This window comes from Danio rerio, chromosome 7 (genome assembly GCF_052040795.2).
Source record: "Danio rerio strain M-AB ecotype USA chromosome 7, GRCz13ab, whole genome shotgun sequence".
Taxonomy (NCBI): domain Eukaryota; kingdom Metazoa; phylum Chordata; class Actinopteri; order Cypriniformes; family Danionidae; genus Danio; species Danio rerio.
The window spans coordinates 51,940,268-51,966,179 of NC_141027.1; the positions used below are offsets into that span (position 1 = coordinate 51,940,268).

Sequence of the window (25,912 nt, forward strand, 5' to 3'; positions counted from 1 at the left end):
AGTTTTGGAACTTAAACAGCTTGTTGCAATCAGTTTCCTCAAATGGTTTGACTTACCTTAACTTTTTGGGTTTTATAGTGTATTTAAACTACATCAGTTGTTGGCGAAGATGAATCATGATATCAGTCAGGTTCATTAATATAAATTCATGGCCTTGAACATGATGTACAGTTTCAAGAGCGACAACCACACCCAAGTATGCAGAAGCGAATGACCTGGATTATTGTTCTATGTGTGCATGAACTCACTCCCAAATCATTAGCCCCATGGTAGCCATAGTAACGCTCCAGCGTCTCAAATGTTTGGTTTCCGCTATGTTTGCCCAAAAGAATATTTCAGCAACTACAGACTTGTTATTGTCTGCAGTTTTAATTAAATTACAGTAGAGTTGTTTTGTTTATGCTTGGGTGGCCGCTTCACAGAGTGCTCTCTTTATTGTGTGTTGCCATGTCTGCTTATTACAAGCATTTTTTGAGCTTGCTCATAAAGTTTACATTTACATTTAGTCATTTAGCAGATGCTTTTGTCCAAAGCAACTTCAGCAATTCAGCGATTCAACATGAAGAGCCAATTCACACAAGAAGTGCTAATTATCATATGAGCTGTTAGTGCTTAGAGAATTAAGTGGTAAAGAGAGGGGGAATATTTTAATAGAGAGAATGTTTCTATAGGTGGTTTGTAAAGCCCACTCACCTATGTGAAGCACACTTCATAAATACACAGTGTTTTAATAGGTGGGCATGGATTAATTTTTTAATCAAGATTAATCTCACTGTAATCTTGGATTTAATCTAGATTAATTTAGATTGAAAATGGCTCATTTGAATTCTGCCAAAGGCATTCAGAATATGTGTGCTACTCAAATAATGACTAAAAGTAAGTCTTTGAGAACGGGTTTCTCAAGCCAGGTGGCGCATTAGACCAGTGGCTCATCTCATTTTTTCCAAAATGCATCACAAACTGCTTGAGAAACTGTTCTACTGTGATAATTGGTGATGACAATAAATGATGTTCAGTAAGATGTACTTGTGTTTACTAACTGATTATTCAATGAAAAATGAATTTTAAACTGTAGGGCTACATAAGCTCAGAACAGCGTTTTTTGATCACCTTAATCCGACTAAAGTCATAACTGAGCTAATCAGAAATGGAATAAAGACATGTGGACTATGCATATAGGGACATTATTGAACTAAACATCGCAATTAAACTATTACCGTCATGTAGGACTTTTCGCCATATTTTCCGACAAGATCCACACATGCGGCTGTCAGTAAAGGACCACACACACAAACACATCGTAAAATGCAGAAGTTTTTTTTCTTTCCATTTGGTGTGCGTTATAAAATTCCACAACACTCTCACCACTCTCCTTATTTGCGTCTAATACCCCAGTTTGTCACAGGTGCATGAATGAAATGTTCATTAGTTAAAGTGAAACTGTCAAACTGCTGTTAAAGTCACCCAAAATTACAGGAAACTCTTACATGAAAGCCCTTCATGTAAACACCTTAATTATATTATTTTCATGTCCATGTAAATGTAGTAAGTAGTGTCTTTGAAGTGAAAGATCCAGATGGGCATCCTGCTGATTTGATTCAGAAGGGCACTTTTTTTTCAGATGACTCACCGGTCATAAAATATCAAGGTGAAAGTCATCATAGCTTGCATAGAACAGACCCACCTCCCAACTTAACTTTGACAATAGAATAACAATGATTTTTTTTATCGCCCAATAGGAGTCTCGCATTAAGGCAGCACGTTTACATGTGGAACCGGGCTCGACAATAACAACTGCCCCATGGCCTTGGACCAGCTCGATTGGGTCAGTACTGCCTTGTCACTAAAGTTAAATTTGGCTTCGACTGTTTGTCAATTGAGTGCAAATAGGGTGCTTTTACCCCTAGACGTTTGTTTCGAAAGCTGTCTCATTTGCCCAGTTAGTGCAGTTTGTTTGGCATATGTGAATCCCACAATCTGTCAGGATTTTGCCCATGTTATTTTAGTTTTTTCTTGTAATGTTTTTTCTTCACCACTAGATGTCCTCATTTCGTTCTTTGTCTTTATTTTGTATTTGTAATCACAGCTATTGATTTCACATGTTCCTTGTTTAGTTGTTTGTATTTAAGTAGCCTCAGTTTAGTAGTTCCCCTTCGGTTGGGGAACTTCAGTGCCATGAATGGGAGGATTCGGATCAGAAGCCGCTTATCTGGAGAGTATTGAACGGGCCAATGAATGAAATTAATTGGCAGCGTAAGCTTGCGCAGGTGTGCGACATCTGCAATTATCTCAGCATATAAGCACACCTGAAGCCAGTAGACGCCATCCTTTTCGCTTCAGATCCTTTCTGAGTGAGTCGATGAGGGTTCCTCTTGCTGATCAGCACTTCAGAGCGAACGAGTGTGTCTCCCGGTCCAGAGTGGGTCTTCGCGGTGGCAGACGGTCGAGCTGGGTTACTCCCTTGCCTGCGGTTCTTTGGGTCCGGTCCTCCAGAGCGGTGCGTATAGTTGCAACTTTCCTAAAAGAGCAACACAGTCGTGCAGCACGTCCTTTTCAGGATGGCGCTCCGACTGTGCGTTTCTGGATGCGGGGGTTTCCTGGCTCCGGATGATGGACACGATCACTGCATTGCATGTTTGGGGGTCCAGCATGTTAATGCGGTGCTCGCGGGCGGTTCATGTCGTCATTGCGATGCCATGACCGTTGCACAGCTAAGATCGCGGCTAACTTTCGCAAGAGAGCGAGCCACCCCAGTTGCCTCCTGCTCTAAAAAAGCAGCGGGCGCTCGGGCAGATCTGAGGGTTTCAGCGGGAGCTAATCCGCCGCCCACGGGCTCGCGGACCTCTCGCTCCTCACGGCGCTTCATCCAAGCTTCGGGTGGTGAGAGTGATCCGTCTAACCAGATGGTAGCTCTCACACTCGCTGACACCGGAGATCAGATGTCCTCCGCGGCATCGGAGGGTGGGCTTTCACTGTCCGACGAAGATCCGGACCCGCTCGCCCCCTCCGGGCAGGTGAGCGCTGTCAAATTGGATCCTGAAGCGGACATGTTAGCCGTGCTTTCCCGGGCTGCTTCGGCCGTGGGGTTGGAGATGGTTTATCCCCCAGCTCCGCGGCCGGACCGACTAGATGGGTGCTACGTAGAGGACCAGAAGGCGAAGCCTTCGAAGCCTCTCGTCCCCTTCTTCCCGGAAGTGCACAGTAGGCTCACGCAGTCCTGGAGGGCACCTTTCTCTGCACGTGCTGCGAGTGCCTCCGCCCTCACCGCCCTTGACGGCGGAGCTGCCAGGGGGTATGAGGCGATCCCGTCAGTGGAGAGCGCTATCGCGGTCAATCTTTGTCCGCGCGGCGCCTCTACGTGGCGGGGTTTGCCCCGCCTCCCGTCCAAAGCCTGTAGGTTGTCTGCCTCCCTCGGAGCCAGAGCTTATAAGGCTGCGGGCCAGGCTGCTTCTGCTTTGCACGCGATGGCCACCTACCAGCGCTACCAAGCGCAGGCGCTGGCCGAGCTGCACGAGGGCGGGTCCAACCCAAGCTTATTACATGAGCTGCGCACCGCGACCGACTATGCTCTTCGGACTACTAAGTCCGCCGCGTGTGCGCTGGGGAGGACGATGTCCACACTTGTGGTTCAGGAACGCCACCTCTGGCTAAACCTGGCCCATATGCGCGACGTTGACAAAGTTCGCTTTCTTGACTCGCCCATATCCCAGGCTGGCCTGTTCGGCGACACCGTCGGTGAATTCACCCAGGAATTCAAGGCGGTGAAAGAGCAGTCGGATGCGATGGGCAATGTCATCTATCGGCGTGGCCGTAAGCCCGCTCCGCCCGCCGAGCCATCCACCTCCGCTGTTCCTCGCCGAGGGCGCCCGCCAACGAGTGCTGCCCCGCCCCCGCCTGCGCCTCCGGCCAAGCGGGCGCGGCGTTCACCTCGAAAGCAGGCAGCCCCTCCTGCCCAGGGCGCCGTTAAGTCCGGTAAACGGACCGCGAAGCGTCCCTGAGACAGGCCATCCGGAGAAGAGGAAACTTGCTCTTTCCCCGCTGGAGGGCGGGGCCCCGATAACAACGGTACTTTTCAGTGCCACCAAAACATCAGTAAAAGAGCACTTTTTCCCTTCCCCGGATGTGACTGCACGAGTTCTGCCAGTCCGGGACGCGCTGCCTTCCGGCTCGCAGACTCTACGTGCTTCGCCAGTGGCTCACGAGCGCTGGGGGGACGGTCTCCCTTTCCTCAGCCCTCCAGCCCCCTCTCCGGAGTCAGGGTGCGGAGCCAGAGCGAATCGCTCTCCTCCAGCTCTTCCGCGGGACCCTCGTGCTTCCCGGATCAGCACACCCACTCCGCGCTGCCCCACCGCTGGTACGTCAGCGATTGTAGCGATGACTCCATTAGCGAGGGCTCTGCCTGCCTGGTTAGCGCGGGCCAGCCCCTCGCGGTGGCTCATACGCACAATCAGACTCGGTTACGCGATTCAGTTCGCGAAACGGCCCCCCAAGTTTACGGGCGTGTATTTCTCCAGGGTCAACCCCCTGTCCGCCCCTGTCTTGCGAGAGGAGATTGCTGCCCTCCTGGCGAAGGGTGCAATCGAGCCGGTTCCTCCAGCCGAGATGGAGAGTGGGTTTTACAGCCCATACTTCATCGTACCCAAAAAGAGCGGTGGGTCACGGCCAATCCTAGATCTGCGCGTTTTGAACCGCTGTCTGCACAAGCTGCCGTTCAGAATGCTCACGCAGAGGCGCATTCTCCAATGCGTTCGTCCTCGGGATTGGTTTGCAGCCATAGACCTGAAGGACGCGTATTTCCATGTCTCCATTCTTCCACGCCACCGCCAATTTCTGCGGTTTGCGTTCGAGGGTCGAGCGTGGCAGTACAAGGTCCTCCCCTTCGGGCTCTCTCTGTCTCCGCGGGTCTTCACCAAACTCGCGGAGGGTGCCCTAGCGCCCCTTCGGCTCGCGGGCATTCGCATACTCAATTATCTCGACGACTGGCTGATTTTAGCCCACTCGCGGGAGCAATTGATTATGCACAGGGACAAGGTGCTTCGGCATCTCCGCCTACTGGGGCTTCAGGTCAACCGAGAAAAGAGCAAACTCGCCCCCGTGCAGAGGATTTCTTTTCTCGGGATGGAGCTGGACTCGATCACCATGGTAGCGCACCTCTCCGAGGAACGCGCTCGCCTGTTGCTGAACTGTCTGAGGGAGCTCGACAGCAAACTAGTGGTCCCACTGAGGTTCTTTCAGAGGCTCCTGGGGCATATGGCATCCGCAGCCGCCGTCACGCCGCTCGGGTTGCTCCATATGAGACCACTTCGGCACTGGCTTCACGATCGGGTCCCCAGACGCGCATGGCACGCGGGCACACACCGGGTCTCGGTTACTGCGCTGTGTCGCCGCGCCCTCAGCCCTTGGAACGACCCCTCGTTCCTACAGGCCGGTGTGCCTCTAGGACAGGCGTCCAGCCATGTTGTTGTTTCAACAGACGCTTCCAACACGGGTTGGGGGGCCGTGTGTCGCGGGCATGCGGCTGCGGGCCTCTGGAAGGGTGCCCAGCTGCATTGGCATATCAATCGCCTAGAGCTGTTGGCAGTGTTCCTCGCTCTCCACCGCTTTTTACCGGTGCTGGAGCGGCAACACGTGCTGGTCAGGACGGACAGTATGGCGGCGGCGGCGTATATCAACCGCATGGGGGTATGCGCTCTCGCCGCATGTCTCAGCTCGCCCGCCGTCTGCTCCTCTGGAGTCACCCGCGGCTGAAATCGCTGCGCGCCATTCACGTCCCAGGCACGCTCAATCGTGCAGCCGATGCGCTCTCACGACAGCTGTTACACCCTGGAGAATGGAGACTCCACCCCGAGTCTGTTCAGCTGATATGGGCGCGATTCGGGGAGGCCCAGATCGATCTGCTTGCTTCCCCCGAGAACGCTCACTGCCAGTTGTTTTTTTCCTTGACCGAGGGCTCTCTCGGCACGGATGCACTGGCCCACAGCTGGCCTCGGGGCATGCGCAAGTATGCGTTTCCCCCAGTGAGCCTGCTCGCGCAGTTTCTGTGCAAGGTCAGGGAGGACGAGGAACAGGTTCTGCTAGTTGCGCCCCTTTGGCCCAACCGGACCTGGATATCAGAGCTCTCACTCCTCGCGACGGCCCTCCCCTGGCGGATCCCTTTGAGAGAGGACCTACTCTCTCAGGGACAGGGCACCATCTGGCACCCTCGCCCCGATCTTTGGAACCTCCACGTGTGGTCCCTAGACGCGAGGAAGACTTAGGTAACCTACCGACTGCGGTGGTTAATACCATCACTCAGGCTAGAGCCCCCTCCACGAGGCGCGCCTACGCCCTGAAGTGGAGTCTATTCACTGAATGGTGCGTCTCTCGCAGAGAAGACCCCCGAAATTGCCAGATTAGTGTTGTGCTCTCTTTCCTTCAAGAGAAGTTGGACAGCAGGCTGTCGCCCTCCACTCTCAAGGTTTACGTGGCCGCCATCTCCGCTTATCATAGCGCGGTAGCTGGCGGCACCGTGGGAAAGCATAACCTGGTCATCCAGTTCCTTAGGGGTGCTAGGCGAATTAATCCATCTCGCCCCCCTCTCATGCCCTCTTGGGATCTCGCCCTCGTTCTCACGAGTCTGCGATCCGATCCCTTTGAGCCACTCGAATCAGTATCTCTAAGATTTCTGTCCCTGAAGACAGCTCTGCTGGTTGCGTTGGCCTCCATCAAGAGGGTCGGGGACCTGGAGGCATTTTCGGTCAGTGACTCGTGCCTGGAATTCGGGCCGGATTACTCTCACGTCATCCTGAGACCCCGCCCCGGTTATGTGCCCAAGGTTCCTACCACCCCCTTTAGAGATCAGGTAGTGAACCTGCAAGCGCTGCCCCCGGAGGAGGCAGACCCAGCCCTTTCTTTACTTTGTCCAGTTCGCGCTCTGCGCATTTATGTGGACCGTACTCAGAATTTTAGATCATCTGAGCAGCTCTTTGTCTGTTATGGCGGTCGGCAGCAGGGAAGTGCCGTATCAAAACAAAGATTATCCCACTGGATTGTGGATGCCATTTCACTCGCTTATTCGAGTCGAGGTCAGCCGTGTCCCCCGGGAGTTCGTGCACACTCCACTCGGAGCGTTGCATCCTCTTGGGCGCGTGCACGCGGCGCCTCTCTAACAGACATCTGTAGAGCTGCGGGCTGGGCGACACCCAACACATTTGCAAGGTTTTACAATCTGCGAGTGGAGCCGGTTTCCTCAAGGGTATTAGGTATCCCTTTGGTGATTGAGGAGACAACTCGGTAGGGTGTTGAAACACGCTTGCGGCGCCATTCTCCCTAACACGGAGGTACGTGCGCCTTTTTTATCTGTCAGTAAAGTTCCCCGTCAGGTGAGCCCTGCAGATTCCTCCGTGGCCCCCAGCACTGACTCAGCGGAGGAGTCACTTGCTGGCCCACTACGTTGTAGGTCTGCCCGCTGGTCAGCCCGCGTTTTGGGTATAGGTGCCTGCTATGCGTGATCCCCACTAGGCGATCCCATATGCTTATTCCGCCACGGTTAAGTCCCCCCCCTGGGTGGACCCGTGTCTTCCCTCTCCGCTAACCACTCTTTTGCTATGCGTACTCCCCCTTTTTAGGGCTAGTCCATAGGTAAATTCTGCCATCTATCCCCCCCTTGGGTAACGGATGGCCTCCGCAGCGTCCTCCCTATCGGGATTGCACGCTTCCCAACGTACTGTCGTATTTCCTAGAATTATCTAGATGCTCACGACTTCCCAAAAATATATCTAAATCCGTAAAACTTCTGTTGAAGTAGGATAAATTAGGGCCAGGGACACGTTGGAGGACCGCGCCCCCCATGATGTGGGTGCGTCACGCTTGCTTGACTATCTCCTCATCGGGGGTGTTGGTAAGGTGCAGTCATTATGGCGCTTTCCATATTCTCCCATTCATGGCACTGAAGTTCCCCAACCGAAGGGGAACGTTCGAGGTTACAGAAGTAACCCTTCGTTCCCCGAGGAGGGGAACGGAAGTGCCATATTCCGTCGCCATAATGACTGTCCCTTAGCTGTTTGAAAGTCTCTTCAGCTTAAAAGGATGGCGTCTACTGGCTTCAGGTGTGCTTATATGCTGAGATAATTGCAGATGTCGCACACCTGCGCAAGCTTACGCTGCCAATTAATTTCATTCATTGGCCCGTTCAATACTCTCCAGATAAGCGGCTTCTGATCCGAATCCTCCCATTCATGGCACTTCCGTTCCCCTCCTCGGGGAACGAAGGGTTACTTCTGTAACCTCGAACGTTCTTTGCTCGGTTATTGTGGATCCTAGCCAGTCATCCTCTGAGAAAGTTCCTTTTTGTGACTTTGGTTCTTCAACGCCTGTGTGGCTCAGTGGGTTCAAGGCCAACATCTCGTGCAGGAGACCCGGGTTCTATCCCAGTCTCTGACAGAATAACCGAGCCAACATCATGAACCCACTGAAACCCATTTTCGAGTCTCGAGAGCCCTTAGATCTGTCTCAAGTTCCAGCCCTCAATTTTCACTAAGCTTGATCTGCGCAATGCTTACCACCTAGTGCGCATCAAACGAGGAGATGAGTGGAAGACTGCTTTCAACACACCTACTGGCCACTACGAATACCTAGTGATGCCCTTCGGTCTCACCAATGCCCCCGCTGTTTTTCAAGCCCTCATTAATGATGTTCTCCGAGACATGTTGAACAAGTTTGTATTCGTCTACTTGGATGACATCCTCATCTTCTCGAGCTCACTCCAAAAACACGTACATCATGTCCGCAAAGTCCTCCATCGGCTTCTCGAAAACCACCTGTATGTTAAACCAGAGAAATGCCAGTTCCACGTATCCCAAGTCAAATTCCTTGGTTTTGTCATCCAACCAGGGCAGATCCAAATGGATCCACAAAAGGTTCAAGCTATGGCGGACTGGCCTTCCCCTTCATCAGTCAAGGAAGTGCAGCGTTTCCTGGGCTTTGCTAATTTTTATAGAAAATTCATCCTAAATTTTAGCACTGTGGTGGCCCCATTATCTGCCCTCACCAAAGAGAAAGTTGCTGGGTTCCGGTGGGGGCCTGAAGCTGAGAAGGCGTTCAATGAACTCAAGAAGCGCTTTACATCGGCACCTATCCTCCTTATCCCAAAACCTGACAAACCTTTCACGGTTGAAGTTGATGCTTCCGAAGTGGGCATTGGAGCGGTGTTATCCCAGAGAGGTGAGGATAACAAACTTCACCCTTGTGCTTTTCTCTCCCATCGTCTCACCCCAACCGAGAGAAACTATCACGTGGGTGACAGGGAACTACTGGCAGTGAAGCTAGCACTTGAGGAATGGAGACACTGGCTGGAGGGATCCAAACACCAATTCCAAGTACTGACAGACCACAAAAATCTTGAGTATGTGCAGCAGGCTAAGCGACTCAATCCCCGCCAAGCCCGATGGTCTCTGTTCTTCAACCGGTTTCATTTCACCCTCACCTACCGTCCGGGTTCCAAAAATCTGAAACCAGATGCATTGTCCCGAGTATATGTAAAATCCCCTCAAGAAGACAGCAATAAACCTATCATCCCCAGTTCAAAGATTATTGCCCCCATCAGGTGGAGTCTGGAGGGTATTGTTAGGAAAGCCCAAATCAAAGACCCTGACCCAGGCGGAGGTCCTGCTGGCTGTCTGTACGTCCCCAAAGCTGCTCGATCCAAGGTTCTCCAGTGGGGACATTCTTCCCAGCTCACGTGTCATCCAGGGTCTGCTCGCACTCTTGAGTTTTTGCAGAGACGGTTTTGGTGGCCCACCATCAAGAAAGATGTGACCTTGTACGTCAATGCATGTCATACTTGCAACCAGAGTAAAAGTTCCCACTGTTCACCCCAAGGTTTCCTGCATCCACTTTCCATACCTCACAGACCCTGGTCGCACATTTCTATGGATTTCGTCACGGGGCTCCCTCCATCCCAAGGGAATACCACTATTTTGGTAATTGTGGACCGATTTTCCAAAGCTGCACGATTCATTCCCTTGCCCAAACTTCCCACTGCCAAAGAGACAGCCGAGCTTACCATAAATCACGTGTTCCGAGTCTTTGGCATTCCCCAAGACATTGTCTCAGACCGAGGACCTCAATTTTCCTCCCGATTCTGGCAAGCTTTTTGCCAGTCCATAGGGGCTACGGCCAGCCTATCCTCAGGTTTTCACCCAGAGTCCAATGGTCAAACCGAAAGACTCAATCAAAACCTTGAGACCACCCTGAGATGCATGGCAGCCAATAATCCCACCACCTGGTCCCGTTTCATTATATGGGCAGAATATGCACATAATACACTCTGTTCTTCAGCTACTGGTATGTCCCCTTTCGAATGCCAATTTGGCTATTCTCCTCCACTATTCCCGGAGCAGGAGGTAGAAGTGACCGTCCCCTCAGCCCTCCAGTTTGTCAGACGCTGCCGTCAAACGTGGAGGAAGGCACGTCTTAAGCTTCTCCGCGTATCCCAACAATACCAGCAACAGGCTAATCGTAGACGCAGACCAACCCCCACTATGCGCCCGGGCCAAAGAGTCTGGCTCTCAACTAGAAATATTCCCCTACGAGTGGATTCTAGAAAACTCTCCCAGAAGTTCATAGGACCCTTCAAGATAGCAAGAAAAGTAAACCCGGTCACTTACAAGTTATATCTACCAAAATCATTAAAAATAAACCCTACCTTTCATGTATCGCTACTAAAACCAGTCTCATCCTCTCCTTTTTCTGTGACAGGTAAACCTCCCCCTCCTCGGTTATTTGGAGGCCAACCAGTCTACACAGTCCACCGGATACTGGATGTTCGTCAAGTGCGTCGGACCAAGCAGTATCTTGTGGACTGGGAAGGCTACGGCCCTGAGAAGCGTTCCTGGGTTCCTGCCAAGGACATTTTGGATCCTAAGTTGATTCGAGACTTTCACACTCTCAAGCTCAAGTCTCTCGGCAAGAACGTCAAGAGCCGTTCCTAGGGGGGGGGGGGGGGTCCTGTCAGGATTTTGCCCATGTTATTTTAGTTTTTTCTTGTAATGTTTTTTCTTCACCACTAGATGTCCTCATTTCGTTCTTTGTCTTTATTTTGTATTTGTAATCACAGCTATTGATTTCACATGTTCCTTGTTTAGCTGTTTGTATTTAAGTAGCCTCAGTTTAGTAGTTCTTTGCTCGGTTATTGTGGATCCTAGCCAGTCATCCTCTGAGAAAGTTCCTTTTTGTGACTTTGGTTCTTCAACGCCTGTGTGGCTCAGTGGGTTCAAGGCCAACATCTCGTGCAGGAGACCCGGGTTCTATCCCAGTCTCTGACACAATCAAGCCAAATCCATGCCAAATCAATCGGTCCGAGACTGCCTGAATGAGGTGGTCTCGGCTGGATAGAAATAAAATCTGGAGCGGGTCGATTATAGTGAGAATGCAAAATGATTCAACAAACTAGACTATATCACAGTGCATTATGGCTGTGTAATAGCCATATATTCGGCTATATGAAGAGAGAATGATGAGTAGAGCGAGATGCCATCATTCCTATCAGTAAATGTGCATTTCATGTTGAATACAAAAGTGAAAGCATGCTGAAATATTACCGAATGCTGTTAGGAAAATTGACCGAAATTACCATCTGATAATCTTTCCATATTTTAAATCTTATAATATTTTGTATTAGGCCTGTTGTGCTGTTCATTTCTGCACTGACACCATGAAATGATCTGACTGCAGTCTCGCTTCATCTGTTATTTCTCTCTGTAATTTAAGCTTATAATGCATAATTGTAGTCAATGTTTTTTAATAGATTGATTGATTGATTGATTGATGCAATAAATAGTTTTACAAAAGTTAACAACTGAAGTGTGGCTATGTATAAGAAAGTCTTAGCTCTCTGATATATATTTGGTGACGTTGTCTGTAGATGTCAAAATTAAAGTGCACATTTATATATTAGTGTTGGGCCGTTTTCAGCGTTAACATGCTGCATTAATGCGAGACTTTTATTGCGCGATAAAAAAAATATCGCAGTTAATCTATTCTCAAAGTATGGTTGGGAGCTGGGTTTGTTCTATGCAAGTTATGATGTCTTTCACCTTGATACTTTAGCGCGGATGCCCTGTATACCTGACCGTTTGAGCTGTGCCATTCTGAATCAAATCAGTCTGGATATACTAAAAACATACCCAGGGCTAAGACAATATATTGAGGTCTTATGAAGTCGATCTGACAAGAGGAAGCTCAAGTTTTCATCTTGAATACACTCAGGACCATTTGCAGAGGCTCTGGATTAAAGGTAATATTCCTATAAATAATGTTCAGTTTTTGACACAAACTGATCTTTTGCCTCTACATGTTTTTTTTTTTTTTTTTTTTTACTCTCAAAGACACTGACTTCACTTATTCGTCAAGAACCACAGCTTCAGCTATAAATATCTTCATTAATGTTCAACTGAGAAAAAAAGTCACCTACTTCTTGGCTAGCCTGAGGGTGAGTAATTTAAGTTTTTTTTTTTAAAGTGAAATATCGCTGTGAAATAATCCCAGTTTTACTCCAGCACTCAGATTATGAGACGGTGTGTAAAGTATAAGAATAAACACTACAGTTTTCTTTGAAAATATATATAATATTTGACTATATTATGACACTTATTTCCCAAAAAGTATAAAATTAACCAGAATTGTTGACTTTGATAGGCAATTAACACAGAAACCTATTGCCTTACACCATTCTAAGTTTTTAACACAAAAATATCTGTAAATGAGCAGTTTTCCGTGTTTTGTGATTTAAGTTTTTACTTTTTACTTGTCCCAGTTTAGTTATGCTTTTGAATAGCATTATTGGAAATGTCGACAGAGCAGAGAACAAGGTCCCATAAAGTAATCCATAATCGTAAATAGATCAAAAACTCAAAATATTTCATTAATTTTCCTTCTGCTTAGTCTCTATTTCAAAGGTCACCACAGCGGAATGAACCACCAACTATTCCAGCATATGTTTTATGCAGCAAATGCCATTTTAGCTGTAACCCAGTACTGAGAAACACCCATACATACATACTCATGCAATACGGGCAATTTAGCTTATTCAATTTCCTTATAGTGCATCTCTTTAAACTATGGGGGAAACCAGAGCACCCGGAGGAAACTCACGCAATCATATAAAGAACATGCAAACTCCACAGAGAAATGCCAGCTGGGACTCGAACCAGCAACCTTCTTGCTGTGAGCTGACAGTGCTTACCACTGAGCCACCGTGTAGCCACACAAAATACTAAAACTGTAAATGATCAGATTTTCTTACAGTGTATAGTAGTTTGATTATTAACAGGCAGAACTATATAGAACCAGTAAGTTGCTTAGTAAAATGATACCGTGCTCCTAGTAAAAAAGGTCGCCTGGAGCCCTGCAGTAAAAGGTCAAACTGACAACCAAACCCATAAAACATTATGTGTGGTTTTAAATACTACTACTACTACTACTACCACTACTACTACTACCAATACTACTTCTACTACTACTAATAATAATAATAATAATTATAGGTAAAAAATAAAAGTGTGATATTTGTTGTGAAATTGAGACTGCTATGATTGCAATGAGATGTTTGGTCACCCTTGGATAACAACAACATGCACAAACAAAGACATGTCCAAGGCATCTGCATACATGTACACTTAAGAAACACACACACACTAGAGAGGCCACACACAGACACTGAGTGAGGTTAACCACTCGTTTCCCCTCACACTTTTGATATGTTTGTTCGCATTCCCTCGTTATTCTGCTGTCATCAATCTATTGACCCATATCAGAGCATGATGGGACAGAAAACAAGACTGAAAAGTAGAGAGAAAAAAAATGAAAACACATAAGATCGCGGAACGTTTATCCTGCTCTCCTGTTACTCATTCGCTTTGCTAAGGGAAAGCAAAGCACTGAGAACTGAGTTAACAAAAGGCACTGGGAGATGAAGCTAGTGTACAGCCCTCTCAACCATCTCAAATCCAGCTCCAGACTTGTCTTTCTTTACCTGCCTTTACAAAACTGCACACAGTTTGCATTCAGTTTAGGTTACACTTACAAATTTTAAGATGATTCTAACATTTTAACGTATCATAATTATCCATAAAATTTTGACATCCATGTTTTTTTATTTATTCATCATTCATTTTCTTTTCGGCTTAGTCCCTTTATTAATCTGGGGTCGCCAGGGTGGAATGAACCGCCAACTTTTCCAGCACATTTTTACACAGATGCCCTCCCAGCCACAACTCATCCCTGGGAAACATTCACACACTCATTCACATTTATACACTACAGACAATTTTAGCTTACCCAATTCACCTGAACCTCATGTCTTTGGACTGTATATGTGAGTGTGCTAGATAAATATAAATTGTGCGCAAACTGCAACATGTCATCAATATGACTACTGCAAGAACAAAAAGTGTAAGAAAATTACTTTAATAGTACAAATAAACACAAGAATACAAAACCCATAAATTAGATTGATGCTGCTTGTCATTGTGTATGTGTGTCTATCCAAAGTAGCATAATGTAATTGATCACTGAAAACATTTTTAAGCATCACAAATCCAGCTGCAGAATGTCGCACAAACATCTGACAGGAAACATGTAGTTTTGTTTCATGTCTTGTTTACAAGATGCAGTTACCCAGATAAACATGAAGAAGTGCACAGACATCTTTGGCATGCAGATGTGTTTGAGTTCCTTTATTTTATCCTTTACCTTTTATCCTTGTTTCTAAACAGTATTGGTCCTGCACTCCTTTTATTGGTGTCTGCTGGTCATATGTGTCCATTCCCACAGCTGTGTTTAAATTCTCAGTACTTCACAGTTTATCTCAGGCCAAACAACCTTCCCTTCCTTTACTATCAACTGCATATACATTTGGTTTTGATGGTCTCTTAAAACCCCTGGACCCCCCGCTGATGCGCACTGACCTACACATGTCTGATGTCATCCAAGTACAACAAAAAGCTGAATGCACACAGCAGGCCTCAAAGGGCAGAATGAACTGGATGACATCACAGAAAATACTGAAACCTCTACCATGTGGAGATGGCTGTGGTTGCTTAGAAAGGCTTTCAGGAATGTTATAACTAGGCTGGTTTCAGGTTTGCAAAAATAAAATAAAATAAAATAAAATATTATATAAAATAGGTGAAGCTGTGGCGAAGTAGGTAGTGCTGTCGCCTCACAGCAAGAAGGTCGCTGGGTCACTGGTTCGAACCTCGGCTAAGTTGGCGTTTCTGTGTGGAGTTTGCATGTTCTCCCTGCATTCGCGTGAGTTTCCTCCGGCTGCTCTGGTTTCCCCCACAGTCCAAAGACATGTGGTACAGGTGAATTGGCTTGAGTGTTTGTGGATGTTTCCCAGAGATGGGTTGCAGCTGGAAGGGCATCTGTTGTGTAAAAATTTGCTGGATAAATTGGTGGTTGATTCTGCTGTGGCAACCCCGGATTGGTGAAGGGAAAATTAATAATATAATATAATATAATATAATATAATATAATATAGCAAAAGCACAATATTATCAATGCAACATGGCTTATATTATAATAATCACAGTAGAGTTGATAAAGAGCTATATTGCATGAATTCAAGTGCAATATTGTATTTTTACATCAGTTCCTATGCACAATTGTATTTAAAAATAAAAACCCTTTTGTGTCAGGGACTACTTTCTTCCACCATAGATTCAAATATTAAAGTTAACAGTTTCTTAGCTGAGTAAAAAACATGAGTTGTAAATCCAAAAGCCTCAATTTAGAATTAATACTGAAGAAATATTGTTTTAAGCAGAATATGGTATTATTTATTAAAGTGTGCTTATTCTTTATTAAAATGTTTGCACCGTGTGATTTTTATTTCAGTATGATTATGTATTTCCAACTGAAAATCATTCTCACCATTCTCTCAGAGCAAACCAAAGGTAAGAGGAACATGGTTAAGGATATTAATATACAGTACAGTTGCTAAGGAAGCCCTCAAGCTGATATCATCAGCCACTCGAAATGTGGGAGCATACAGGCAAAGATAGCATTAGCTCTACTGTAAAAGATCTGGGTGTTATATTAGACAGCAATTTAACTTTTGAAAATCATAGCTCTCATGCCACAAAAGCCACCTTCTTATATCTGAAAAAAATTGCTAAGTTACAAATTATGCTATCCATCTCAGATGCAGAAAAGCTAGTACATGTTTTTATGACTTCTAGGCTGGATTACTGTAATGCTCTGTTGGCTGGTTGCCCAGCATCCTCTATTAATAAACTTCAGCTAGTACAAAATGCAGCTGCCTGAGTTCTTACCAGGTCATGAAAATATGATATTATGACCCCAATTTTATCCTCCTTAACATGGCTGTCTGTTAAGTTTCATATTGATTATAAAATATTGCTTCTTACCTATAAGCTTTAAATAATCTAGTTCCTGTTTATCTAACCAACCCCGTTTCGCTACAATCCAACCCGCACTTTAAGATCTCAAAAAGGCTTCTGGTAGTACCTAGAATAGCAAAGTCGAGTAAAGGAGGTCGAGCCTCCTCATTTATGGCTCCTAAACTCTGGAATAGCCTCCCTGATAATGTCCAAGGCTCAGATACACTCTTGCAGTTCAAAACTAGATTAAAGCACCTATCTGTTTAGTAAAGCATACACTCAATGCATCGCATAACGGTATGATGCATGAATGTGCTTCACGCAGGTAAGCTGGCTTGACGACCACCTGTAAGACACACTTCTCCTGTCTTAATGCACCAGACATTTTATTAAAAATACTCATTTGCTTTACATGTTTGCTTCTATGTTGTTTATGTACCTGCTATGTTCATTTATGACACTTCATTCTTGCATCTCTGGCCAGCCTGACCTCCTGCCGGTGACCTACTCACACCTGCAGTTTCTCCACGATGGACGACCAGTGGAAATTTAGCCAGAAGGAAAAATGGTCGTGCCCAACAGAGCCTGCTTTCTCTTAAGGTTTTTTTCTCTTCACAATTGGTGAAGTTTTGTTTATTATCATTATTCATTCATTATCAGTTTATTTCACACTATATATAGACCTGTGTTTCAGTCTCTGTTTGTTAGCCATTGAACTGTATGTCATCGTCATTATCTGCTCCTTGGTGGATTTCTTTGGACTGTTTTTTTTTTGACGCTGTCAGTCAAACACAGATTCGCCAGGTCTTGAAATGCTTCTGTACTGATCGATGCTTTGAATTGCTCTAATCACGTGACCAGGTGTTTTGAAACACTTTAGTCACTTGGGTGTTTTGGATCATGCTTAGGTGCAGTGTTTCGAAACTGCTTCGGGATCTCGACACTTTGTCGAAATGTCAGTTTCACGTCACTCATCCCTAGTTCTAGCTAGTGATGGGCAAAGTGAGGTTTCATGAAACACAGAAACAGTCGAAGCAAATGTGTCGAAGCTTCAAAATGGTCTCTACAGTGACAACCCGTGGTCATTTATAAGTATTGCTCTGGAACAACTTCAGCAAAGGAATAATTACGCAAATTTAGGAATTAAACACCATGTTGTAAAATCGAAGTTTCAAGTGATTTAATGAAGCGGTGAGAGTTCCTAACTAACATGCAGAGATACTAGGTTTGAATCCAGGGTGAAGCAGCTATAGATGTTTTTAAATGCTCTGTTTTTGTAACATGTTCTGTTTTAACATTGGTTTGACATCCAAATGAAAACTTTGTGGATAAATATGTCTTCTTTTGGTCATAAAAAGTAATATTAAAATACATCAAGTCATAATTTAGGTGTGTTGGTAGGTGAGGATTCGAACTCAGGCCATTTGCAGCACAGTTCCTCTGTGCACAAGTGCAGTCCACTAGGCTACATAAGGCATTTTTTCTTCGACCCTGTCAGTCAAATACAGATTTGCGAGGTCAAAAAATGCTTCTGAAATGACTGATGCTTTAAATTGCTTTAGTCACGTGACCTGGTGTTTCGAAACACTTTAGTCATGTGACCTGAGTGTTTCGAATCACCTTAGTCATGTGATCTGTGTATTTCGGCTTATGCTTCGGTGCAGTGTTTCGAAACTCTGGCCCTTCGGGTTCTTGACACGGTGTCTTAATGTCAGTTTTACGTCAGCTATTCCTAGCTCTAGCCTTTGTTTTTGTTTTTTGTTTCATTTAAATAAATTAGTAGCATGTGGATCCGCCTCTCGCCTTTTCCCTGGACCACCGTGACACGCTTTTAACATAGAGTTTAACATAGAGTTAGCCTAGATTAAATATTTATTATAATAGTTAGGCTCATAAGCAAAAAATAAACAACAGTTTTAATTATGAAAAGGATTTAATTTGTCATCAGCAGACATTTTGGACTTCTGAAACTGCTGCCCATGGGCACATGACATCATACGCGGAAGTCTGGGCACGTTCACTGAAGGCATGCAGGGTTTCAGAAATACAACACTCTGGCAAGCCTCAGCACCTGCCTACATCAGGACGCTGCTTCAACAGGTTCTTCACAGCTTGTGTCTGAAGGTCTTACAGGCTCCCACAAATGTTCAAGCACAGATCTATGACTCCTCTGATCCAAAGGTAATAAATCAACAGTGGGTGAAGGTAGCATGCACTCTGGCAGAAAAAAAAAGTGAATTCTTCTCTACTGATCCCAGAATAGCTGCTTCTCACACTTTCACACTGCTGCCAGAATGATGACTACATCCAGATCAGGCTGAGGTTTCTCCTTGCTCACTGTTGACAATGTAAGTTTAGCTTGCCTGACGTTTAGAGTCATCATTCCTCATCACTCTTTTACAAGTATTCACACTTTCACAGCCAGACCAAGACATAATCGACTGAAAGCATCATTTCAAAGCATGCCTTCATTGCTACAGTACAGTATTGCATTCAGTCTATCTAACTCAGGGTTTCTAAGGTTTTATAAGGGTAAATTTAAGGTTTTTTAAAGACATTTTTAAGACCAAGAAATTTAAGCAAAAAATATTAAAAGTGAAAAAAATACAGCAATGTGTTGAGAACAATAAATGTATTAAAAATACGACCTAAAAAAACTTAATTAACGTACTTTAATTTAACAAAAAGTATGTTAAGAATGTGGAAATAACTTTCGTTTCAGCTCAGTCCTACTGTATATGTATACCTTTATGACAGTGGTAGTAAAATGTGCTGCTATAAATACATAAATACTCATCATGTGCTTCCTAGACATTATACTTAGTGACATAGTGTGTTTTATATATATTTTTGGAATATCTAATCAATTCCATGTGTGTTTTATAAAAAAGGTCAGGAGAGGTTTTCTTCAATGTCAAAAATATTAGTAATTTATTGGATACAAATTAATAATTCGATACAGAGAATACTGGTATCCTCAATGCAATGCAAGGGTTAGATTCAGGATGTGCGCAAAAATGTTCGTTTCCTGACTCAAGCTTTTATACACAGCTGATATTAACAGACAGTGTTTAGTGGAATCAGTCACTTGTCAATCATTCTCTAGTCCATACATACATACATACATACATACATACATACGTCCTCATTTTCTACAAATTCTCTGCACAACATTAAAAGCATAAGCCTTCTCAACTACAAATATTCTGTGGTTATTTTCAACCCATCTCTGCTAATTGTCACCGACTCGGTCCCAGTCATTCCCCTCGCTGGCCAGCAGAGGTCATCCTCACCGGACTTCTAACATTATGGCTGCGTCCGAAACCGCCTACTACTCAGTAGGTACTGCATTTGAATTTAAACGTACTACTCGGCCGTTAGAAAAGTATGTTCTATACAGTATGAATGTGAAAAGTATGACTGGAATTCGGACGTACTACATCCGCCATTTTGTCATGGTCACATGACCTACCTGCGTCAGTTGCGTCGCCTCACATCATTCATGAATTCTCTCACGGGGCATTATGGGATAGCGCAGCGTGCATGGGATGCGCACTTAAGAATCTCGCCAGAAGTAGTAAGTCATCCGGGTACTTCTCACCTACTGATTTTCGAATTCTATGAATTCGGACATACTACTCGGCTAGCATACTGATTTTAGCGTACTATATAGTATGGAAGTATGCGGTTTTGGACGCAGCCTATGCGATCCCAAAGACTGATTGCCACACACAACTGCAGCTCATCTCATTGATCACCTCATGGCGAAGTCTTGTTCTGCCCCTGCAAACACTACTGAGTGTTCTACTTCTTGCCTGCTTTCCCTGTTGTCAACCCGGAATGATTATTGACCTTGTCTTGCCTGCCGCCTGTCTCGAATCCAGCCTGAAACCCGACTCTGATCCTAGCCGCCTGCCTCTGACCCATGCCTGCTTATTCACTCTGTGTTTGTCTGCCGCCAGCCTATCGACTGAATACAACTGTGTTTGATGTGAGTTTGCACACGAGTAACATCTGTGTGCTCTTTATTAAACTCTTGTTTAATAAACATACTGCAAATGGATCCCTCTGTGTCAGACCCTTCGTTACAATAATAGAAAATAGAAAATTTAAGTTAATTTTAGACAATCAGACCTTTGCACTTCTATCAGCTTCATTTACTTCTTCAAAATTGCATCATTAGTATGCAAGGCATATCACACTCAAGAGAAGAAGTTTAGTTAATAAATCACCTTTAAGCAGATACAATGGTTTAATGAAAAGAAAAAGAGACAAAAATATTTAAAAACGTGTTTTTCCAACAATATAATACCTATAAAATTATAACTTCTATCTTTTTGATAGAAATATTTGATACTAGGCCACACAATTTAAAATTTTTGTTGAGGTCAATTAGTAAATGAAGACAGTTGTCATTCTTGCCGTTGTTTTTAGTTACATCAGTTTGCCAGCGATCAGAGTAGAGGCAGGTAGAGTGTGTTATAGAGCTTATATATATATATATATATATATATATATATATATATATATATATATATATATATATATATACACACACACACACACACACACACACACACACACACACACATACATACAGATAAAGTCAGAATTATTAGCCCCCTTTGAATTTTTTTTTCTTTTTTAAATATTTCCCATGGCGTTTAACAAGGCAAGGAAATATTCACAGTATGTCTGATAATATTTTTTTCTTCTGGAGAAAATCTTATTTGTTTTATTTCAGCTAGAATAAAAGCAGTTTTTAGTTTTTTAAAGACCATTTTAAGATAAAAATTAATAGCCCCTTTAAGCTATGTTTTTTTTAAATAGACAAGAGAACAAACCATCATTATACAATAACTTGACAAAGTGTCTTGAAAAATATCTAGTAAAATATTATTTACTGTCATCATGACAAAGATAAAATGAATCAGTTATTAGAAATGAGTTATTAAAACTATTATGTTTAGAAATGTGTTGAAAAAATTTTCTCTCTGTAAACCGGATATTGGGGGGAAAAATATTGGGGGGCTAATATTTATATTTAATATATATATATATTGGGCCCCCAAATCACTAAGTCGGCCCAACAAAGCATTCCACAGACATTTGAAATGCGATTGGATAAAGGGAAATCTGTAATTATAAAGTACAACAACATCTTGAATCAGTGTAGTATTACAGCTCATTCTCAAGCAAGGTGAACACTAAAGGTGTCAAATGAATTATGCTTGTGCTCCACTTTAAAATTAAACACGAGGAACCAATTTTTCATCAAAATTAATGCCATGATCATATGAATTTAAATGTCTTGCTAAAATGTCTTGCTTGCTTTGAAAAGTCTTAAATCAAGACTTTTTAAAGGCGTCAATTCACAGAAAATTAATTTAGGAACCTTTTCAAAGCTTATGGAATCAATGCTATATACAGTAGTTGTCTAACTATACCTTGATGAACTGAAGATTTAGATCTCCAGTTCTTTTGCTGTTAAAGGCAGAACACTGACTTGATTTGACTCGCTGCACTGCATAGTCTTACGATAGTAGTTCAATATTTAGTATTTGTATGTTTTTAAAATTGTTTTTCTAGCAAGATTCAATGCAGAGCACATAACAGAGAGCAGTGTCACTGCTACCTGTGTGAACATTACCCATTTATGTGCAATCACGCTGATGAAAGGTGAGGCACAGGCCTCGTATCTCCGGGCTGTAATTTCCAAAGTGTTGGGATGCTAATAACCCTATTTGAACTGGAAGCAGCAAGCAACAAAACAGTAAGAGCTTTTCCTTTCTCTGTTCAGAGGACAATCCCACCCAAAAAAAGAGGATAAGGAACGGTGATCAAATTTACAGTCAAAATTCAGTCAAATCAATAAAATTTATTCAATCATTCATTCTTTTTCTTTTTGACTTAGTTCCTTTATTATTCAAGGGTTGCCACAGTGGAATGAACTGCCAGCTTATCCAGCATATGTTACGCACCGGATAACATTCCAGCTGCAACCCATCACTGGGAAATACCCACACATGTACACACTTATACACATACACTAAGGACAATTTAGCTTACAATTTAGCTTTTATACAAGTCACGTGTAGCGCATGTCTTTGGACTTTGGACCAACATGGGGAGAACATGCAAACTCCACACAGTAATGCCAACTGACCCAGCCGAAGCTCGAACCAGCGACTTTCTTGCTATGAGACATTTGTGCTACCTACTGCACCACAGTGACGCCAATTATTCAATTAAATTTATTTAATGTATTATTTAATGTATTATTAACAATGTTATAATTGCTTGCTAACATAAAAAAAGTTTAAATGCTTAGATACTATGGACAGCCTAGAAACTGAATTGATCTGAACTGAATAGAATTTCATTTAACTGAATTTAATTTAATGCATCAATAAAATAAAAAAATTTAATAAATCAATCACCATTAGTCCAATCTTTAGTGCCACATGGTGCTACAGAAATTTTTTTTAATAGACATATTTGCAGCTTAAAAACATTTTATATGTTTTACGATTTTGAAGAGTTGAACAAAGTTCAAAAGAATAAATGTGGCTTGAATTTGAACATGAGAATTTAAGACATTTTACAGAGCAATTTAATGCATGATTGCTAAATAAAAGTAAGTTTTTAAGTAAGTTCAAAAAAGAAATGTACAAATAAAAAAGGATGACAATCTTAAATAGTAAAAAATCAAATTAATAAATATATTTTTATTTATTTATCCAAGCTAAAGACAATTGCATTCTAGGATTTTCACAATGAGCAGAATTGTATTAAATATGTATGCAACTATTAAGACATCAATATTTCAAATGTTTCGGTACAGTACAAATGGCTCACCTGCCCTCCTCTCTTTGTGCATTGAGAGTCTGCCAGCTCTATTTATAGAATAATGTTTCAAAGTACTGGGATTATTTTTTGGCAACTTTACCAGAAAGGATAACCTGAATGCCGAAAAATTATACTGAGAGTAAAAAACAGTAACAGTCATAAGTGCATATACTCTATACTGTACAACTGTGATTGTAGTGCTAGACCATTTTTTGTGTGTGTGAGGATATGTGTGTGTGTATCCTCCAAACGTTGATTGAGATATGTTGAGGAATTCCTCATCTCCTAGTTAATGCAAACATAGAGCTGGCATAATAGGAAACACTCACACACACACACATACACACGCACACACCAACACCCTCTATATTGCCTGTCAGTTGTCATGTCTGGGCTGATTCAGCTGAGCTGGAGAGCTTTCAACTTACTGTGAGTCACAGAGCCCAAACTGAACACACAGAATTCAACAATACAGGGTGTGATACTAGGCATCACTGGACTGCACATACAGGCACGTGAATATGTTTTATATGCTTTGCCAGTGTCTATTCCTTCACCTGTTGGGGGTGCTGTAGAGCAAAATCTCAAAAAATAAAATTAAAGAAAAAAGGTTAAAATAAAAGAGAGAGAGAGAGAGAGAGAGAGAGAGAGAGAGAGAGAGAAGTTTTTATGTGTTCACAAATACAGTAAAAAAATTCCAGAAAACTGATACACATACATTTACTTTGTAAGTCTGTGCTTCTGTATTTTTGCTGTTGTTGTTGTAGCTAAGTACAGTATACTGCCTAAAAACATTATTGAAACTTGAATCATAGACCCGGCGCAATAAGGCGCAAGACGTGATTGGCCCGATGTGTTGCTATTTTCAGACCATCGCACCCGTAATTTTCCCGCTTTGCACCACGTTGTTTAAATAGCAAATCCATTTGCGCCACTTTGTGGACTCATGGGTGTGCTGGTCTAAAGAGGAGGTGTGTTAAGGTGCATTGTTGGCACATAGCTATTTTAAAGAACATCCAATGAAGTCCAATGCAGAGTGTTAGTTGTTCACCTTAAATGCTTACACATTGCTTAATACACACAGGATGTACAGCAATACACAAATATCTTTACATATGAATAAGAGTAAAAGAATTAAAATGTTACAAAAAAATATTATTTTCTTTATTAATATTAAAAACCACTACCTCCATGCCTACTTCATCTCGGGGGGCTTTTTCAGTTCATTCACGACAACTTGCTTTTGTATAATGTTCTTCTTCTTCTTCTTCTTCTTCTTCTTATTATTATTATTATATGCATATTTCTATTTGTTTTAATAAAAACAAGTATAGATTTGTCCACCTGCCAGGTTTTGGAGACGTCTGCATCCCCATATGGGGCAAAAGAACAGGAGGTGTTTTTGGATATATGCTGGAAATTAGAACTGACTTTAGAAATAGTTTTGTAACAAATCTTTGCGCTTAACAAACAAAATTAAATATGTAGGCTTATGGATCTCTTCAGTGGAGTGAGTATAACACTGTTCCTTATCCACGAAAGTAAAGGATCGAGTAAAGAGTTAAAGTAAAGAGAAAGAGAAAGTAAAAAGGAGGAGACTCGTCTTTATCCTCATGCTGCAGATGCTCTATTTAACTGTTTTCTAGTGAAGCCTTCAGTTTTTCCACCTAAAAAATCTGCCGTGTAAATAGCAAATGCACTATGGAGCGATGCAACTGACTCTTAAAGGGAATGGGAGATACGACTCTGATTGATTTAATGCATGTTATATTCAAAGCACACCCATAACTCATTAAGAGAAAAAGCACAACCCTGTAAGACCATGCGCCGTGGCGCAGAGCGTTTTTTACCATCCTTAAAAGAGCAAAAGTGGACTTACTGAAGCTTACTTACTCACTGAAGCTAAGCAGGACTGAGGACAACCTGTGGTCTGTGTGGGTTCTAATGCCCTAGTATAGTGATGGGGACTCTATACTACTCAGTGGGCGCCATCTTTCGGATGAGACGTTAAACCAAGGTCCTGACTTTCTGTGGACATTAAAAATCCCATGGCACTTCTCGTAAAGAGTAGGGGTGTAACCCCGGTGTCCTGGCCAAATTCCCTCCATCAGCCCTTATCCATCATGGCCTCCTAATCATCTCCATTCACCAAATTGCCTCTATCACTGTCTCTCCACTCCACCTACAGCTGGTGTGTGGTGAGCGCTCTGGCATTGTTGTCCTGTGGCTGCCTTCACATCATCCAAGTGGATGCTGCACACTGGTGAAGGTGTGGAGAGACACCCCTCATGATTGTGAAGTGCTTTTGGTGTATAGACATACACGATGAATGTGCAATATAAATACACACATTACATTACATAACCGTCACATTGACCTGATACATGACAACATTTGCTATTTTTTTCATGTGCCTTTGAATATATGGATGCATTTATAGCTAACGTTTTGCTAACAAAAACATGACTTTTTGATAGCAAAACATAACTTTACTTCAGGTTTTTCTCATTATTACGTATGTTTACAACAAACAAGCACATGTTTTAGTTTATTCAGAACCGCGTACATGTTATACCTTCATGCTTTAAAAAAAGATGCTAAAACGCTAAATTTCGCTATCTATAATCAACAGTCATAACTCCTGTACAGCAGTCCCACAACATTCTGACGCTTGATGACAC

The 25,912-nt window shown here is 43.4% G+C and overlaps 1 protein-coding gene and 2 long non-coding RNA genes across 7 annotated transcripts in view; 2 read left to right on the forward strand and 1 right to left on the reverse strand.

The window, feature by feature from the left end:
• col4a6 (collagen, type IV, alpha 6) overlaps positions 1 to 25,912 on the reverse strand; it is a 181,012-nt gene that overhangs the window by 106,227 nt on the left and 48,873 nt on the right. The gene's annotated exons all lie outside the window — the stretch shown is intronic.
• LOC147843192 (uncharacterized) overlaps positions 1 to 25,912 on the forward strand; it is a 57,523-nt gene that overhangs the window by 8,332 nt on the left and 23,279 nt on the right. The gene's annotated exons all lie outside the window — the stretch shown is intronic.
• On the forward strand, positions 1,659 to 19,161 carry LOC141375131 (uncharacterized). Its single transcript, XR_015496227.1, has 4 exons — positions 1,659 to 1,979; positions 11,312 to 12,274; positions 12,366 to 12,469; positions 16,867 to 19,161. It is a non-coding gene; the product is annotated as an uncharacterized LOC141375131 (long non-coding RNA).